Consider the following 15,985-nt stretch of genomic DNA (forward strand, 5'->3'; position numbering starts at 1 on the left):
CAAGCCAACCGCTTGGATTATGCTGGATATCAGAATATCTAGACAGAAAAACCAGAGTTGTTCCCGGCGTCTGGCTCAAGGCAGCAAACACGGTCCAGGAAATTTTGTTCAATTTTTGTTAATAGCTACGTAGGCAGCTCTTCTGGGGTTGTCTACAGCAGGGCCCTTAAGAAAAGTAATTTCTCCAGCCGCCCCTTCTGCAATGTAATACTCGTGTATTGCTGGTGTTTTAGACACGAGTGTTATGGAGCTTTAAATAGTTAAATTATTTTTTCTTTTGAGGACTTGGGAGGACTCTAGAGCAGTGGTCCCCAAACTTTTTTGATGAAATAATCAAACTTGAGCCCGCACTCGCAGTATACGGATAATTTGTAAATTACCTACATGTACATTATAATATGTAGACCAAAATAAAAATACTAGAAGAATCTACAAACTAAATATAAATAGAAACTCTGGTACTGTCGTCTTGCAGGCAGCCCTCTTCTGGTGTTGCTGCTCTGTGTAACAATGAGAACTGATTGACAGCTCAGACAAAAGCTTTCGTAAGCAGAAAAGGTCCTATCTCTGGGCAAGTTGTTTCTTTCCTTTGATGTTAGGACGTAAACCGAAAACAGCAGAGGTTTTTGTGGCTTATTCACTACTTTATCCCCAAGGCCGTAATGTCTTGGCACAGACCAATAAATATTTAATCAGCACATTATGTCTGTGAATGTTTCCTTCTCCATCATCTTTTTGTGATAAACATGTATCATCATTCAAGATTCGAGTCTAATGACTTGAATGGGCACTTGAAGTGATTCCCCATTGTATTTCCCTAGCATGTAGTTCATTCATTTACAGTACAGCACTTACTATGCATGTTTTCCATTATCTTTTGTTCTACTCATTTTCTGTGCCAGCCTCACCCTATGGTCCAACACACACACGCAAACACACACTCCATTCACACACTTAAATTATGAGCTGCTGAATGACAATGGTTATGGCTTTGTCATCTTTTTTGTGCATTTGTGTGAGGAAGATTAGTCCTGGGCTAACATCTGATGCCTCAGAAAAAGAGGAAGATTGGCCCTAGGCTAACATCTGTCCCCATCTGCCTCTACTTTCTATGGGAGGCGGCCACAGCATGCCTTGACAAGCAGTGCATTGGTGCACACCTGGGATCTGAACCTGCAAACCCCGGGCTGGGGGAGCACGGCGCCTGCACTTAACTGCTACGCCACCAGGCAGGCCCATGGCTTTGTCATTTTTGTACTGCAGCACCAGAAGAGTGAATGGCATTTAGTGAATGCTCAGCAAATGATTGTTCACTGATTAAATAAATGACTGCATTGCTGATGGAGGTAAATAGGTAAAAGACACAACTCAAGTTAAAGCAACTAGTCAGTAAAATATTAATATATGTGCATTTGTTGCTCATTGTGTGTAGGTGAGTGTATAACTGATAACTACTTTGTCTCTAAAGAATGTATGCTTCCTGCTCATTTGGATGCTGAGTTCTAAGAGTATTAAGTATCATGATCAGTTGTATGGGCTTCAAAGAAAGTTTAATATTAGAAAACAGATTAATGCAATTAATATAATTAACCACATTAAAAGATGAGAAAATATGATTTCAATATGTGTAAAAAGTTTTAGATAGTATTCAACATTCATTTATTCATGATAAAAACTCTTAGATACTAGAATTAGAAGTGACCTCCTTAACCTGATAGAATATCTGAAAGAAACATCACACCTAATGATGAAACACTGAAAGAATACCCATTAAGTCAGGTACAAGATAGGAATGATTACTACCATCACTCCAATACAGCATTGTGCTAGTTGTTTAGATAACTCAAAAAGGCATAAATGTTGCAAAGAAAGTTACAAATCTATGGTTATTTAAAGATTATTTATGGAGATTACATATACAGAAAAAATTAAAGGTCTAATATAAATTACTGGAATTAATAAGAGTTTAGCAAGGTTGCTGGATTTTTTAAAAAGTATAGTGAAAGCAATTGCATTTCTATACACTAGCAACAAACAGAAAATGTAATTTTAAAATGTGCCATATAAAATAGCATCAAGAGATAAAAAATACTTGAGACTAAACCTGACAAGATATGTTTCCCAGCAGGAAAAAGCTGACACACTGAAATGTAGAAATTGAGGGGAATTTAATGAATGGATCATTTACTAAGATGAGGTCAGGATCAAAAGCAAACAACAAGGAATGGTGAATAAACCCAGGGAGAGAATGGGGTACTAACCGTAGATCTGAACAGACAACTGAAAGGGAGCAGTTATCTGAACCTGAATTCACAGAACCATGGCCGCAGGAGAAGTCTACTAGACAAGAGCTGCAAGACTCAGAAGAGGAGCAGAGCTGTGGCCAACCGTCATCAGCCCAGTAGTGGGCAACAAGTGAGAGAATGAATGTCTACTCGGATTTCCTACCCATGCTTCCCATTGACCAAACCTCTTCAGAGGCTGGAAAGCAAGGGAGCCCTTTGATGGAGCCCATGAATGTCAGACTTCTAGTTCATGAACCATAGTGCAGAAGGAAGGAGAGAGAATCTAGTGAAGTAAGTTGAGAATATTCAACATAATTTTCAAGACCTCTGTAGAGAATGATAAATTTTGCTGACAGGTATTGAAGATTACAAAAATAATGGAGAGATGGAAATATTGTGGTTATGGGTTGGAAGATTCGGTATCGGAAAAATGTCAGTGCTCACCTGTTATGGGCTGAATTATGTCCCCCATAATTCATATGTTCAAGTCCTGACCACCAGTATCTCTGAATGTGATTATATTTGGAGATAGGGCTTTTAGAGGCAATGAAGGTTAAATGAGATCATATGGAAGGACCGTAATCCAATATAACAAGTGACTTTATTAGAAGAGGACACAGACAACACAGACCAAGGGATGACCACATGAGGGCACAGTGAGAAAGCAGCCAGCTACAAGCCAAGGAGAGAGGCATCAGAAGAAACCAAACCTGCAATACCTTGATCTTGGACTCCTCGCCTCCAGAACTGTGAGAAAATAAGTTTCTGTTGTTTAAGCTACCCAGTCTGTGGTATTTTGTTATGGGAGCACTAGCAAACTAATACATCCCCAAATTGATATACAGTTTCACTACAATTTCAAACAAAGGCCCCAGTTGCTTAAAATAAAACTGTACATGCTAATGTTAATAGTTATACAGAATACCAAAAATAGCTGACATGCTCCAAAAGAAGAAAAACAAGGGGAGAAGACTTCTCTAAGTAGATATCATGAAAGTGTTGAAGTTATAATAAACGTTGTGGCAACGATAAAAATAGAAAAAAGGAACAAAATAATAGTCCATATATATAGAACTCTAATTCATGACAAAGCTGCACTGTGGATCAGTGGGAAAAGGATAATTTCAATGAGGATCCTGAGGTAGCTTGGAGGTGGATATTTCCCTGGTTGAGTCTCCTGGTGAGGACACAGCTGGCCAACACCTTGACTTCAGCCTTGTAAAATACTGAGTGGAAGTCCCAGTTAAAGCATGCTAGACTCCTGACACACAGAAGCTGGGGGATAACAAATTTGTGATGTTCTAAGCTGTTAACATTTTTATTGAGGTATAATGGACATACAACATTATATTAGTTTCAGGTGTACAACATAATGGGTCAATATTTGTGTATATTGCAAAATGATCACCACAATAAGTCTAGTTAACGTTTGTCATCATTTATAATAACAAATTTTTCTTTCTTGTGATGAGAATTTCTAAGATTTGTTCTTTTAACAACTTTCAAATGTGCAATACAGTATTGTTAACTATAGTCACTATGCTGTACATTACATCCCCATGACTTATTTATTTTATAACTGGAATTTTGTACTTTTTGACCCCCTTCACCCATTTTGCCCACCCTCTAATCCCCCTTTTCTGGCAACCACCAATCTGTTCTCTGTATCTATAAGCTTGGTTTGTTTTTTTATTAGTTTAGATTCCACGTATAAGTGAGATCATACGGTATTTGTCTTTCTCTCCCTGATTTATTTCACTCGGCAAAATGCCCTCAAGGTCCATCCACGTTGTTGCAAATGGCAAGATTTCACTCTTTTTTATGGCTGAATAGTATTTCATTGTGTGTGTGTGTGTGTGTGTGTGGGTACATATATAAATATACACCACATTTTCTTTATCCATTCATCCATGGATGGACACTTAGGTCATTTTCCATATCTTGGCTATTGTAAATAATGCTGCAATGAACATGGGGGTGCAGATATCTCTTTGAAATACTGATTTCATTTCCTTTGGATATATACTCAGAAGCGGGATTTGCTGGATCATATGGTAGTTCTATTTTTAATTTCTAAAGGCGTCTCTATACTGTTTTCCATCATTGCTGTACCAGTTTACATTCCCACCAACAGTAAACAAGGGTTCCCTATCTCCACATCCTCACCAGCATTTGTTATCCCTTGTCTTTTTGGCGATAGCCATTCTAACAGGTGTGAGGTGATACCTCATTGTGGTTTTGATTTGCATTTCCCCGATGATTAGTGATGTTGAGCACCTTTTCATGTACCTGTTGGCCATTGTATGTCTTCTTTAGAAAAATGTCTATTCAGTTCCTCTGCCGATTTTTAAATTGAGTTGTTTGATTTTTTTTGCTATTGAGTTGTATGAGTTCTTTATATATTTTGGACATTAACCCTTTATCAGATATGTTGTTTGAAAATATTTTCTCCTATTCATAGGTTGCCTTTCCATTTTATTATTTCCGTTTATTTGTTTTGCTGTGCAGAAGGTTTTGAGTTTCACGTAGTCCCACTTATTGATTTTGGCTTTTGTTGCTTGTGCTTTTGGTGTCATATCCAAAAAATTGTTGCCAAGACCAAAGTCAAGGAGATTTGTCCCTGTTTTCTTCTAGAAATTTTATGGCTTTAGTTCTTATGTTTAAGTCTTTAAATGATCTCAAGTTAATTTTTGTGAGTGGTGTAAAATAGGGGTCTAATTTCATTTGTCTGCATGTGGTTATTTAGTTTTCCCAACATCATTTATTGAAGAGACCATTCTTTCCCTATTTACTGTTCTAGGTTTCCTTGTCAAATATTAGTTGACTGTACAAGTGAGAGTTTATTTCTGGGCTCTTGATTCTATTCCGTTGGTCTATGAGTCTATTTTTATCCTAGTACCATTCTGGTTTGATTTCTGTAGCTTTGTCATATAGTTTGAAATCAGGAAGTGTGGTGCCTCTGGCTTTGTTCTTTTTTCTCAGGATTATTTTCACTATTTGGGGTCTTTTGTGATTACATACAAATTTAGGATTGTTTTTTCTATTTCTGTGAAAAATTCCATTGGAATTTTGATAGACATTGCACTGACTCTATAGATGGCTTTGGGTAGTGTGGATATGTTAACAATATTAATTCTTCCAATATATGAACAGGGGATATCATTCCATTAGTTTGTGTATTCTTCAATTTCTTTCATCAAAGTCTTGTAGTTTTTAGTGTATAGATCTTTCACCTCCTAGGTTAAATTTATTCCTAAGTACTTTATTGTTTTTGATGCAATTATAAATGGGATTGTTTTCTTTATTTCTTTTTCAGATATTTCATTGTTAGTGTATAGACACACAACTGATTTCTGTACATTGTTTTTGTATCTTGCAACTTTACTGAATTCATTGATTAGTTCTACCAGTTTTTGGTGGAGTCTTTAGGAATTTCTATGTATGAGATTATATCATCTGCAAACAAAGACAATTTTACTTCTTCCTTACTGTTTTGAGTGCCTTATATTTCTTTTTCTTGGCTGATTGCTCTGGCTAGGACTTCCAGTACTATATTGAATAGGAGTGGTGAAAGTGAGCACCTTTGTCTTACTCCTGATCTTAGAGGAAAAACTTTCAACCTTTCATCATTCAGTATGATGTTAGCTGTGGTCTTGTCATATAAGGCCTTTATTGTGTCGAAGTATGTTTCTTTTATACTCCAATTATTGAGCATTTTTATAGTGAAAGGATGTTGTATTTTTTTAACTGCTTTTTCTGCCTCTATTGAGATGATCATATGATTTTGATCCTTCATTCTATTAATGTGGTGTATCACAGTTATTAATTTGCCTATGTTGGACCATCTTTGCATCCCAGGGATAAATTCTGCTTGATTATGGTGTATGATCCTTTTAATATGCTATTAAATTCAGTTTGCCAGTATTTTATTGAGAATTTTTGCATGTATATTCATCAGAGATATTGGTCTGTAGTTTTTTTGCTTGCAATGTCCTTATGTGACTTTGGTATCAGAGTAATGCTGGCCTCATGAAAGGAGTTTGGAAGTGTTCCCTCCTGTTCAATTTTTTGGAATCGTTTGAGAAGGATTGGTGTTAATTCTTCTTTAAATGTTTGGTATAATTCACCAGTGAAGCCATTTGGCACCCATTTGGCACTGGGCTTTTCGTTGAGAGGTTTTTTTTTGTTTTTAATTTGGAAAGGATTCTTTATTTATGAAAGGATCAGGAGGTTTTTGATTACTGATTCAGTCACCCTACTTGTACAGTCATGCATCACTTAATTATGGGCTGCGTTCTGAAAAATGCACGATTAGGCAATTTTGTGATGTTCTATGTGTGAACATCATAGAGTGTACTGAAGGGGAACAAAATTCGCCATCCCAAAATATGTCCTTTTAACATGAGGATTATTTTAGGCTGATTATTTTTAAGAAACAAAAGACTCAGAAAGTTTATCTTGTTATCTCACCCTTAACTGCCTAAAAGAATTCAGGAAAAAAAAAACCTATCTCAGGAAGTGAGCTATCACCTTAGCAGAACATGAACTAGGTGGTAGACAGGGAGGAACCTAGAAAAGCCTGTTTGGGCCGGCCCGTGGTTTAGTGGTTAAGTGTGCGCGCTCCGCTGCTGGCGGCCTGGGGTTCGGATCCCGGGCGTGCACCAACGCACCGCTTCTCTGGCCATGCTGAGGCCGCGTCCCACATACAGCAACTAGAAGGATGTGCAGCTATGACATACAACTATCTACTGGGGCTTTGGGGGAAAAAAAAAATAAATAAAATTAAAAAAAAAAAAAAGAAAAGCCTGTTTGTTGGGGTCCCCTCTGTGTTCTTCTGTTTCTGTGGGGCCGAACACTTGTTTTCCCAATGTTTGCTCCTTTTTACCTACTGTGAATTGGCTTCCTTCCATTTGAAGTCCCTGACTCTCCCCGCTTCCAACATCTTCTTTTGTCTTTAGCTAAGGATGATATTTAAGGTGAGGGCTTCAGCCATTTTGGTTACTTGGTTTTCTTGGGTTTCTCCCATGTATACATCAAGAGTTAAAGTTATTAAAACTTTTGTTTTTCTCCTGTTAATCTGACTCATGTCAATTTCATTCTTAGACCAGCCAGAAGAACCTAGAAGGGTAGAGGAAAATTTCTTCCTTCCCTACAGTACTTACACAAACCCAGATAGTATAGCCTACTACACACCGAGGCTATAATTGTGCTAATCTTATGGGACCACTGTCGTATATGCAGTCATCGCTGACCAAAATGTCTTTATGCAATGCATAACTGCAATTGATCTGTTGCAATTTTCTATTTCTTCATGATTTGATCTCGGTAGGTTGTATGTTTTAGGAATTTATCCATTTCTTCTGTGTTTCCAGTTTATAGTTATATAAATGTTCATAGTAGTCTCTTATGATCCTTTTTATTTCTGTAGTGTCAATTATAATGTTTCCTCTTTCATTTCTGATTTTATTTATTTGAGTTTTCTCTCTTTTTTTCTTAGTCTACCTAATGTTTGTCAATTTTGTCTTTTCCAAAAAAGCAGCTCTTAGTTTCATTGATCTTTTCAATTATTTTTCTGGTCTTTGTTTTATTTATTTTTGCTCTGATCTTTGTTATTTCCTTTCTTCTGCTAACTTTGGATTTAATTTGTACATTTTTTAGTTCCTCGAGGTATAAAGTTAGGTTGTTTATTTGAGATCTTTCTCTTTTCTTAATGTAGGGTTTGTCACTATAAACTTCCTTCTTAGAACTGCTTTTGCTGTATCCCATCAGTTTGGTATATTGTGTTTCCATTTTCTTTTGTTTCAAGATTTTTTTTTTATTTCTTCTTTGACCTATTGGTTATTCGGGAATATTTAATTTCCACTTTTGTGAATTTTCCAGGTTTCCTCCTATTATTGATTTCTAGTTTCATGCAATTGTGGTCAGAAAAGATACTTGGTATGATTTTAATCTTCTTAAATTTGCTAAGACTTGTTTTGTGACCTATCATATGATCTATCCTGGAGAATGTTTCATGTTTATTTTGCTGCTGTTGGATGGAATGTTCTGTATATGTCAGTTAGGACCATTTGGTCTGCAGTATGGTTCAAGTCCAATTATTCCTTATTGATTTTCTGTCTGGATGATCTATCCTTTGTTGAAAGTACAGTATTGAAGTCCCCTACTATTATTGTGTTGTTTTCTATTTCTTTCTACAGATCTGTTAGTATTTGCTTAATATATTTAGGTGTTCCAATTTGGTGCATATATATTTATAATTTTATATGCTCTTGATGAATTGACCCCTTTATCATTATATAATGACCTTCTTTGTCTCTTGTTATCAATTTTAGCTTAAAGTCTATTTTGTCTGATATAAGTATAGCTACCTCTGCTTCTTTGGTTTCCCCTTGCACAGAACATATTTTTTGTCCCTTCTCTTTAAGCATTTGTGTAGGTAAAGATTTCCTAATGCCATCTTATTGTTTTGGGCTGTTTTATAATTTCCTTGTTCCTTTCTTCCTCTCTTGCTGCCTTCCTTTGTGAATTGATAATTTTCTGTAGCGGTGGCTTTGATTCCCTTGTCTGTATCTTTCACGAGTGTACTGTAGCTTTTTGCTTTGTCATTACCAGGAAGCTTACATAAAACGTGTTATAGATATAACCATCTATTTTAAGCCAATAACAATTTAACTTCAATCACACACAAAAACTCTTCACTTTTACTACCCACCCCCCACATTTTATGTTTTTAATGTCACAATTTACCTCTATGTTATATTGTGTATCCGTTAACAGATGATTGTAGCTATAGTTATTTTTGGTACTCTTGTCCTTTAACCTTTATACTAGGGTTAAGTGGTAAACACTCCATCATGTTACAGTACTAACACACCTTTACCAGTGTGTTGTGTATTTTCATATGTTTTCATGTTACTAATTAGCATCTTTTCATTTGAGCATGGAGAACTCCTTTAAATCTTTTTTAAAATGCAGGTCTAGTGATGATGAATTCCCTCAGCTTTTGTTTGTCTGGAAAAGTCTTTATTTCTCCTTCATTTCTGAAGGACAACTTTGGTGGGAAAAGTATTCTTGGTTGGTACTTTTTTTCTTCCAGCACTTTTAATATTTCATTCCACTTTCTCCTGGCCTATAAGTTTTCTGCTGAGAAATCCACTGATAGCCTTATGGGGGTTCCCTTGTAAGTTACAAGCTCTTTTTCTCTTTCTGGTTTTAAGATTCTGTCTTTGTCTTTGGTTTCGACAGTTTTATTATGATGTGTCTTAGTGAGAATCTCTTTCGGTTGATTTTGTTTGGTGACCTATGAGCTTCATGAACTTGGATATCCAAATATCTCCCAATATTTGGAAAGTTCTCATCCATTATTTCTTTAAATATGCTTTCTGTCCCTTCTCCCACTCTTCTACTTCTGGAATTCCATTTATTCACAAATTTGTTCTTTTGATGGTATCTCATAGATCACTTAGGTTTTCTTCACTCTTCTTCATTCTTTTTTTCTTTGCTACTCTGATTAGACAATTTCAATTGATCTGTCTTCAAGCTCACTTATTCTTTCTTATCCTTGGTCAAGTCTGAAGTTGAGGCTCTGTATTGAATTCTTCAGTTCAGTCATTGTACCTTCAGCTCTAAAATTTCTGTTTGATTCTTTTTAATGTTTTCTATCTCTTTCTTAACTTCTCATTTTGTTCTTGTATTGTTTTCCTGATATCATTAATTGTTTACCTGTGTTCTCTTGTTGCTCTCTGATCATCTTTAGAATAATTATTTTGAATTTTTGTCAGGTAATCCTAGATCTCCATTTCTTTGGGGCCAGTTTCTGGAGGTTTACTATATTCCTTTGGTGGGGTCACGTTTCTCTGATCCCTGTAGCCTTGCATAGGTGTCTGTGTATTTGAAGAAGCAGTCACTTTTCTAGACTTTATGGACTGACTTCAGTAAAGGAAGGACTTTCACCTGTGGGTGGAAGCACACTGGAGCATGGTATGACCCCATGTCTAGTGGTGTAGGGTGCCAAGTGCAGAAATGTGTGGCAGCTCAGGTCTGGGGGGTCATGGTGTCTCTTTGGCTCAGGCCAATGTGGTACAAAGCATCAATAACTGTGTGGTCCTTGGTGAATGTTGTGTAAGATGGGGGGGTGATCTGAGTGGCTACAAAGTTGTTGGAGTCCTCAGTGGTGGCTCTAGGTCCAGTGGCTATGGACTAAGGCAGGCAGCAGTTGTGATCTTATCCACTGGGGTGCACACACTCAGCTATATGGGCCCTTTGCGGGGTCCTGTGTCGTGGCAGGGGCTGGTTACAGATACACACCTAATGGTACAGGCCAGGGCATGCAGCGAGAACAGGGCCAACTGCAGGTGCACAGGTAGCTGTAGTGCCCTGGCTGTTGGTGTGTACTACTGTGTCAGCTTTGTCTTGCCACAGGCACGTAGCAGTGGTGGCCAGTAATGGGGGTTGGGCTGGGATGTGCATGTTCACGCTGGAGGGGCTAGCTGCAGGTGAGCACAGTGGTGCAGGCCAGTGACAGAAGACAGGGCCTGATCTAGGTCCACAAGCAGCTGTGGGGACCCTGGCTGTCATGCATGCTCTCCCATGGCTGCAGTCTTCCCCCGGATGTGAGCACATAGTGGAGGCCAGAGACAGACATTAGGCTGGCAGCATACAAGTACAGAGCTAGAGGAGCTAGCCCTAAGCATGCACAAAGTGGTGGAGCTCAGCTGCAGGGGTTTAGGCTGGCATCTTGCATTCATGCAGCTACAGAGGCCTAGGTTGGCTGCCAGTGGAGTTCCTGGGCTCTGATGGGGGCAAGAGAAGGGGCAGGTGGGGAGGTATTCAGGAAGCTGGTGTCAGGAAACACAAATACCTGTGGGGCAAAAGCTGGTGAAATCCGCAGGGGGTCCATGGCAGCTTTGTTGGCTATTGTTTCCTTCTTCAGTGGCCAAAGCTGCTAGGCTTGTGTGCAGAGCAGGTCACTGTGCACCATGACCGCTCCCACTGCCTGGCTGCTATTGGTGGCCCCTGCTTTTCTTCCTTGTTCCTGGTTATCTCCATGTGTCTCAGCTCTGTCAGTCTGGGTGGAGTGAAATTGAAGCAGGACATTTGTGTGGTGCCCCAAAAAGCTGGAGAAGCTGGTTGCTCACCTCACTCTTTCTTTCCTGGTTGGGGGCACTCTTTCTAGCTGGGAAATTCCCTCTTGGTACTGAGCAATGCTGGCTTGGGGGATGGGATGATGCAGGCAAAATGAAGCTGCCTTCCTTCTCTTCTTTTGTGGTTATTCTCAGGTTTTATGTTCCACTGTGTTGCTTCCACTGGAGTTTCTTAAGTGGACTCCAGAGATCTCTCAGAGATGTTTTTGTTTGTGAATAGCTTTCTTTTTTTTTTTTTTTTTTTTTTTTTTTAAAGAGAATTAAAACTTTATTCCTTGTTCCTTCTTAGCTTTTTTTTTTTTTTTTTTTTTTTTTTTCCATAAAAACAGTAACATTTTTTATTTTCAAGTTAAAAAAAAAACAAACAACTACTACCTGAAATCCAAATACAGTTTCACGGCAGGAAGAAACATACCATTTAGCTACATTGCATATACAATTACATGTGAATAGCTTTCTAATTGTTTATATTTGTGGGAGGACAGAGGCTGGGATCTCCTATGCCACCACCTTGGTGATGTCCCCTCCAAGAATATTTAAAATAGCTATTATAACTATGCTTAAGGACACAAGAGAAAATATATGCCTAATGAATGTACAAAGAGGAAATCTCAGCAGAGCAGTAATAATAATAAAGTATCAGGAAACCAAACCAAAATTATAAAACTGAAAAATACAATAACTGAATTTAAAAAATCACTGGATGTGTCCATTCAAGTTCTCTGAGAATCAGACACCAAGAAGGAATTAGAAATACAAGAGATAGATATGTTACAGAAAATGCCTGTGCATGATGAAGGGGAAAGGGAGCAGGAGTAGGCAGGGAGAGAATTCAAGCCATAATGCTGGTCTGGCACTCGTGAAAGGAGAGTGGGAAATAAAGAGGATTGGCTAGAAAGAGACTCAGACTGCAAAGCAAATGGGAAAAAGTTGTCCAGACAGCTACCTTGCATGTCTCACTTACACTCACATTTCATTGGTGAGAACTGGGCCACGTGACCGCACATGTAGCCACAAAGAGGTCTGGAAAATATAGTCTAGCTGGGCATCTGTGTGCTCAGGAGGACAATGAGAATAAGTCTGAGTGTGCCAGAAGGAGGCTCAGACACAGTTCCCCATCTTCATTTGCCTTTTTCCCTTTGAATTACATCTTTCCTACCGCACTCTGTGTGCTTTTTCCATTTTGTTGACTCTGTTTTGAGTCAATTCTCTTTCTTACTGCTTCAAATGTCATTTTTATATATCATTAATGTTTTGTTTTGTTTTACCTCAGTTTCTTTCCTTAACTGCCAGCTGCCTTTCCATCTCCATTTGTTTTCACATTGTTTCTTTTTTGTTTCTTAGTATAGAGAGTTCACCTTTTTACTTTTTTAGAGAGTATAGAGAAATTTTTGTCTAAAATTTTCATCTATTTTTTTTTTTTTCAGTAATTCTTTGTCTTTTGCATTTATGTTTCTTTTCTTTTATTTAAGAACAATACATTTTTCAGTACAGAGATCCCATATCACTCTTTAAATGATGGCAGTCCTATTCATTTAGTCTGTCATTTGTGCAAGAACAGTGTAAGTGTTTTCTTTTTGATTCTCCTCCCTCTTTTATTGGACAGTGTTTTGGTTATATACTTAGCACTTTAGCTAGAAGAATGAATATTAGTTTATGATTTGGGAATTAAATCAGCTGCTTATGGGGTGAGAAATCTCAAATTATACATCAAATGAAAAGAAGGCAGAGATTTAATATGGGTCCTTTGGTACTGCTTCTACCTTAGTGTTTTGGACAAAAAGATCAGCTGTCATTGTTTTGTGGATGGAGATAGAAATAGTTTGACGGGATAAAATGAGATCCCTTCCCCCACCATTACCTACACTTTTCTGAGAAGAAATATTACATTGTCACAAAGATCCATTTGAAGCTGGCACCATTTTCTAGATGATTCATACAGAGGATTCCAAATTAAAGTGATGGTTGTAGTAACATGGACATGCTCGAGAAAGAGCCAGAAGATCCATATCAAGGAATTCAAGGGTTATTTTTTCCCAAAAGAGTAGAGTCGAGTCAAAGTCACATCAATATGAAGATTATAGCTTCCTCATATAAAGCTAGATCATGTTGTCTTGGGAAGAAAATTAACACTCATGGGAGTGAGTTGCCCTTGTTCTTACATAAAGCAGGAGGAAAATGGTAGCAGCACTGACTGATGAAGAGACCAATCTGGAAGACGGCATTTGCCCTCTTTACTCCACAGAATCAGAGTCCACAGGGCCCATGGCAAACTCTTGTGTTCCTCTGGCTAATCCCAGGCCAAGGAAGACTCTATCACCATCTGGACTCTAGACAAAGCCTGTGTAGTTTAACCACACCCAGTGATGTGACTCCTTTCTCATGTGGAGAGAAGCTGAGTTTCCCTGCAAAAATAGGGGGGGACCCTAGATGGTGAAAGTTTGAGCAGGGTCTGCAGGAAGAAAGTTAGAATTTGAGGAGACAGAGTTCAGAAACAAGGGGCAACCATCTGAAGGCCTAAATGCTGAAGGCTCTCCCTCCTTCCTCTCTCTCTTGTGCAGTACAAGAGAAAGAATTAGATAAAGTCACAACTCCTAGGTTCTTCTACTTTGCACTGATTGGGAGAGCTTATTTAACTCTTCTATAAAGATAGCTGCTTAAAAGGCCATTGTAGCTCAGTATTTATCTAGTCTGGAAATATAGAGTGGTGGTTCTCAGAAAGAAGGTCAGGCCAAATTAGGGCTGAGGGCACAATTTTTCATCCCGTCTAGAGTCTAATCAGGAGACAGAAACCACACAAGTTATTTGAGTAGAGAGAACTTAATATAAAGAATAGTCACGTAGGGCCAGCCCTGTGGCTTAGCGGTTGGGTGCGCGCGCTCCGCTGCTGGCTGCCCGGGTTCGGATCCCGGGTGCTCACTGACGCACCACTTCTCCGGCCATGCTGAGGCCATGTCCCACATGCAGCAACTAGAAGGATGTGCAACTATGACATACAACTATCTACTGAGGCTTTGGGGGGGAAAATAAATAAATAAATAAAAATTAATAAAAAGAATAGTTATGTAGATAAAAGTTGTTAACTACCAAATGGGTGAAAAGAGAACTCTAAGGAATCAAGGAAATAGCAACTTCCAGTACCAGTACCAGAAGCATGTACCTGCCCTAGGCCTGAGGGAACAAAAAGAAAAACTTAGAAACTTAGAGAAGGCTCCCTGGGGTGCCAGAACCCAGACCTCTGAAGAGCAGACAGTAGCTAGTTGGTGCTGGTGTCTGGTGGGGTAGGGGTGCCGAGGCTGGTTCTGCAAGTGTTGAAAAACTGCAAACTGGATTCAGCTGCTGCCATGGAAAGGAACGACAGCTACAGGGGTGAAAGAATGTGGCTAGGGTGAGTTTTAGTAGCACCTTAAGCAGACAGGAAGTCACTAAGGCAGACAGGAAAGAGGAAATCCCTTCTTCTCCAGTGTGGCATTGCTCCTCTCCTCCTCCCTGTTGACAGAGCCTAACATGGACGAGCTGGTGAAGCAAAAATGTGATTTGCAGAGTCCTGTTCCCACCACCACAAAGGAGAGAATGAGAGGGTGGCGTGGAGCTGAGAAACAATATCTGGCCCAAGGATTTACAATGGGGCAGATAGAAAATGTATCTAAGTGCGTTTGTGTCATCGGTGATACAGCTAAAGGAAAACGGTAGCTTCTTCTTAATTAACATACTCCCCACCTTCCACACACATGCCCAGTCAGCTGAATTTCCTGCTGAGAACATCATTTACCAAGGCACCATTGGAGAGTAATCTTTGCTTCTTTTGTTTTTCATACCTGGTGTTCAATTATCAACTTGTGTCAATTCTACCACTTAAATAACTTCTCCATGCATACTGTCACTAACCTAGTTTAGGCATACATCATTTTCTACATGATTTAATATAACACCCTTCCAAGTGGTATTTCTGTCTCTAGTTTCATCTCTCTTTAGTCTAGTGATTCTCACTCAAGCTGTATAATAATACCATCTGGGAAACTTAAAAATATCTCATTCCCAAGGATCTTGATTTAATTGCTTTGGACTGGAGTCTGGGGATTAGCATTTTTAAACTCCCTAGGTAGTTCTAAAGTTCAGCCAGCTTTGAGAACCATTATTTTAGTCTGTCCTCCTTGTTAGTATCAAATTATTTTGTTATTATTTTGTGGCGTACAAATCCAATAATGTCAATCCATTACCCAAAATTCCTCAATGGTTATCCATATCAACAGACAAGGTGTACAATTGGCATGCCCATGGTTCTTCTAGGTCTGGTTTCCACCTACCTCTCTAACTCCTGTTAATTCTTCTCCCTAACACTCTCACTGAACTGTCAACTTCTAACTTCATTTTCCAACAATATTGAGCCACTTGCAATTTCCTGAACATAAGATATTCTCTCACTTATCCAATGCATATGCATGTTTTATTCCCTCCAGGAAAGAAACCTCACTCAAACCACAGCAAATTTTAATCACATGATTAAAAACACATAATATAACTTTAATATTTTAAAGCAATCTTCAAAACATTGCT

This window comes from Ceratotherium simum, chromosome 17 (assembly GCF_057802395.1).
Source record: "Ceratotherium simum simum isolate JZ-2026a chromosome 17, ASM5780239v1, whole genome shotgun sequence".
Classification (NCBI taxonomy): Eukaryota; Metazoa; Chordata; class Mammalia; order Perissodactyla; family Rhinocerotidae; genus Ceratotherium; species Ceratotherium simum.